Below are 5,196 nucleotides of genomic sequence, written 5' to 3' on the forward strand. Positions count from 1 at the left end.
TCCAAAACTCTTTTTCAAAACCAAATCTTTTTTTTTTCAAAAATCGTTTTTTTTTTCTTTTTGGATCGTCGTCCCGTCGCGAATCGGTTGCGACAGATGGCGACTCCGCTGGGGAAGTTGAGAGTCAGGCCATTTAATTAGATGGGCAAATTCGATGTGGTTTTACTTTATGTTTTTCTTCCCTTTTTTCTTTATGTATGTCCGAAATAATTGCAATAATTGTTGTATATTGAACCCTAGGGTAGAAAACATGTCTATATCTGCCTGGGATTTTTTTGGTTGTTTTACAGGTGAGGGTTCGGGGTATGCATATTCATCCTCCCTTCACACACACACACACTTTATGCATATCATGAGTGGGGCCCTATACCCGGGTCTGAGTGTGACTTAGAATTAGAGGAGTTGTGTAGCGGTGTCACTCTGGGATGTACTTCCTGTCTGGCTATCGTGAGAACTCCAGCTAGAGTCTGTCCTCTTCACTTGTNTCTCTGCATCTAGTTGATTACTCGACTGTTGTGGAAATGCTATGAAGGGGGCCATAGCTCTAGTGACCTTTGATCTTTAGGTTCAGGGAACCATCCTGGTGAGAGTGCATATATATGACCTTGAACTCGAAGCAGTGAACCTTTATTAGGGCACAAAGGGAGAAATGTGTATTCTTGTAACCCTCACGCTATTTTGTCTGTTTTTTAAATTAGTGACATTGCATTTCCATAGTATGCATGCATATTTCATTCTCGTCTAATTTGAATTAATTAAAATAATATAGAGCATAAAAGTGAGGAAAAACGACGACAAAACTTCCACGACATCCTTACAGGACCCGGGCTAACTCAAGAATTATGGAAGACTGGGAAGAAGCGCACGAAGCTGTTAAAGCCGATATTGGCCAACTGAAGGACCAGATTGGCCAAATCCTTGTTGCCCTAGAATCTCTAAAGACTGTAAGAGAATCCTCGTCGGCACAGATTGAGGTGAATGCCCCCTCTTATCCCCCAATATGTAACGCCTTAAGTCCATCGATTCCGTTCCCGATGTATGGCCTGCCCCGGGATATACTCCTCCCATGGGAGATTACTCAAAAGCGGAGCATGCGACATTCACTTTCCCCACAATCGTCAATGTACCGCCCATTGGTACTCAGGGTCCTGTCTCAATTTCGGCGCCCCTGACAGGTGTAGCCATGAATGAGACGACAACAGTTGAAGGAACGCGGGTGACTGTAGTGTCGCACGTGATTGCTAAGGAAGACTCTTCAGCAAGGGCCGCGCCACACACCACAGTGATTGGGGGAATCAATAGCTTCATTGGAGCTAAAAATAAGCTGGAAATTCTGGAAGAGAGGTTAAGGGCCATAGAAGGAGTCGAAAGCTATGGATTCGATGATGTTGCGAGACTGAGCTTGGTGCCCGGCGTAAAAATACCACACAAGTTTAAGGCGCCAGAGTTTGAGAAGTATAAGGGAAGTACATGCCCTAAAAGCCATCTGACCATGTATTGCAGAAAGATGGTCGCATATGCTTACGACGAGAACCTACTCATCCACGTTTTCCAAGATATTTTGGCTGGGCTGGCGTTGAACTGGTATACCCACTTGGAGTCAGCTCGAATTCGTTGTTGGGCGGACCTGGCTGACGCCTTTGTGAAACAATATGTATACAATACGCATGTTGCACCGGACCGTCTGCAGTTGCAAAATATGGCGAAGAAAGACAATGAAACTTTCAAGGAATATGCCCAATGATGGAGAGAGTTAGCCGCACAAGTTGAGCCGCCTTTGTTTGACAGAGAGATGGTTGCGATGTTCGTAAACACGCTCCAGCCGCCATTTTATGAGCATATGGTTGGAAATGTGTCCGTTAATTTTGCTGATGTCATCATAATTGGCGAAAGGATAGAAATCGGGCTGAAAAGCGGAAAAATTGCCTATGGCCCGTCTACGGCTGCGAACTACGAGAAACTTAGTTCCAATCCGGGAAAGAAGAAGGAGGGGGATGTACATGTAGCATCAATGTGGAGAGATCAAGCTCTCGCTCCTAGTTATCGACCATACTTAAGCCAACCTCCCTATGCTGCTAATGCCTCTTTTGCTCATCAAACTCGGCCACGACAACAACAAGGGTATTATCCACCGCATCGCATCCCAACCGAAGCTTGGAAGGCTGGGGCAAACACGAGCCCAAATCTGAATGCGGGTCAAAATACCAACCCAAGGAGGAATCAGTTTGTTAACTTTACCCCTATCCCTATGACGTACGCGGAGTTGTTACCTAACCTGGTTGAAAAGGGTCTGGTCGCCATTTTCCTGATGAAGCCTGTACAACCTCTATATCCCAGGGGTTATGATGCAAATGCCAAGTGTAGTTATCATGGGGAAGGTGTTGGTCACTCGACCGAGGGATGTATGACTTTCAAATATAAAGTACAAGCTCTAATCGACTCTGGTTGGCTAAAGTTTCAAGAAGATAAGCCTAGCGTCGAGACTAACCCATTGTCTAGGCATGAGAGTGCCTCGACGAATGCTGTTAAGGGATGTTGACAATGCTTTATAAGCTTGTTGTACTCTGTGTTATTTCATTCAATAAATATTGCATGTTCGCGTACTTTCTGAAATATTGCATGTCGCGCTAAGCTGTTAGGTAAATAAAGGGAAATGAAAATGGAAATAATTAAACGCGCGTTCGTAAGAGCATCACGGGTATATTCGGTCGACAAGCTCGGTCCTAGAGGATGTCGTGAAAAAAAAAAAAAAAGACGCATGTTGAATCCGTTGTTAATAAAATTTTCAAAGGCATAGTACCTTCAAAATCCAAAGACACAATTTTGAAAAAATATTTCTTTAAAATAGGGAACCAGACAATGGCAAGGGGGCAGAGTCTTTTCCTGATTAGTTATTTTGAGGGTAACCTGTGTTCTTTTCTTACCAAAGCATCTGCATTCATATTGCTTGAACCCCTAACCATTTCATTTTCCTCCAAAAACCAAAAAAAAAAAAAAAAAAAACAACAACAAAAGATTGTCATGTCGGGGCAATTTCTCATCACAGTGCCCTTGTCCGGTGATGCATTGATCGGGGAGCAATATAAGCAAAACAAGGCAAAAAAAAAAAATGAAGTCGGTGTGTTAGTCGTTGTGGAGTTTTGTTTCAGGTTTAAGGTCGGAGAAAGTAAGGCAAGCAAGCTTCAGAGTGACGTGTGGCCATTTATTTTTTCTTCACCCAAATAATAAAAGAAATTTATCCAATTGCACCCTCCTTGAGCCAAAAGTTATATTTGTTTTCGTCACCCCTCGACAAGAATCAGTAGCAAGTCGATGTCAACCTAAAGGGTACATCAAGGGCATCCAAAATCAAGGAGAAAATTTTTGAAAAAGGAAATGAGAAAAGAAAAGTATCATAAAGGGCCACGGTAGGGGCAACTAAAGCAAATGAAAAAAAAAAAGAGAAAAAGGAGAAAAGAAAAAAGAAGTGAAACAATGAAAAAAGGGATGCCCAAATTTTTAAGTCCCTGGAGGCTTGTTGGCTTGACACCTTGCAAATGATTCTTGTTAGAATAATTCAACCTTCAAACACTTATTTGGGACTTCACTATCCGTTTCTTTCAAAACCCTTTGACATGTAGCCACGATACAAGCCAATTAAAGTCCACGCCGAGTGAAGACTGTTTGTCCTGATTTTTCTCACGAATTTAACTCTTGAACGAAATGATGTGGAGATTGACACAATCACTTGAAAAAAAAAATAAATAAAAAAAAAGAAAAGGAAAAAATGAAAGTATGATGTAAGGCCTCCCCATCAATCGTCATGTCAAGAGAGAATTGTCAAACTGGGGCAATCTTCCCTACCCAAACCTTTCTACTTTTCCAAGTCATGCCTACTGTGCGCGACAAAATTTGGGGCAATCTCGTCAGCCTAACGTGTTTAAATATTAACAACTGAGGTGAACATAACTGTTAACGTTGCCCATAAATAATCATTCGGTTATCTACTTTTCACACCTAGGACCCATACTTTCTCGGGTTCATGCAATTTGGATTGCAATAAGTGGTGAATGAAATTTGAATTCATGGTTGCACTCTTTTCCTCTTCATTAAAAGACTCGCTGTCCCTGGACATTATTTTCAATGAACGCATTTCGAATGTACATCAAGCTCGACGACGATGTTGATAACGGATTCCGAACATGGGCAATAAAAAAATAAAAAACAAGGCAAAAAAAGAAAAAGAGAAAGCAAAAGGAGACGAATGAAACAAAGGTCTCATACATTCATGCGTCCTCATGGCATTACATCATACATCTTTAAAAGAAGCGAAGAAAATTGTTTGAAAAATCCCCATGTTTTGCTCAACACTTACCAACTTTTTCAAAAGTGTTGATCTAGGTTTTTCCGTGGTGTTGGCCCTCTTTAAGGCAATGGTCGAACCTAGCAACCTCTCATCATTCATCCATAGGGTTGGTACACCATCCACGAGGTTAGTACATCTCTCATCATTCATCCATAGGGTTGGTACACCCTCCACGAGGTTAGTACACCTCACATCATTCANCCATAGGGTTGGTACACCCTCCACGAGGTTAGTACACCTCACATCATTCATCCATAGGGTTGGTACACCCTCCACGAGGTTAGCATACCTCATTTATCTTAAGCCCAGTTTTATCCAGATTTTAATTTTGTTATCGGCCCTCTGCTTCGCAATGGTCAAATTTATGTTTTTCTTCTGCGATTTTGGCCCTCTGCAAGGCAATGGTCAAATCCAGGTTTTAATTTTGTTATCGGCCATCTGCTTCGCAATGGTCAAATTTAAGTTTTCAGTTTTCATCCTTTCATTTCTTTTTTGAAACCCAGACAAAATTAGTGTTTCTATCTTTACTTAGCTTTTACTCAGATAATACNAAAATATCAAATTTTCATATTATCTAGTAATATCTAAGTAAAGAGGGGCAGCTGTCAACACCCAATTTCGTCCGGGTGACTAAATAATGAGACTTGGTTTTTATTGTTGTCCTATTTCATTCATTTTCTTTCATCTTTTGTTTATTATTCTGTTTTACTATTTTGTTTTAAAAAAAAGTAATTACAAAAAAAAAGGAAACGAAGAAAGAATAAAAAAAAAGGAAAGACACGAAAAAAGAAGAGAAAAAAGGAAAAAGGAAAGACAAGAAAATAGAAGAAAAAGAAAAAAAAGGGGGTGCA

This window comes from Vigna radiata, unplaced genomic scaffold (genome assembly GCF_000741045.1).
Source record: "Vigna radiata var. radiata cultivar VC1973A unplaced genomic scaffold, Vradiata_ver6 scaffold_403, whole genome shotgun sequence".
NCBI lineage: Eukaryota > Viridiplantae > Streptophyta > Magnoliopsida > Fabales > Fabaceae > Vigna > Vigna radiata.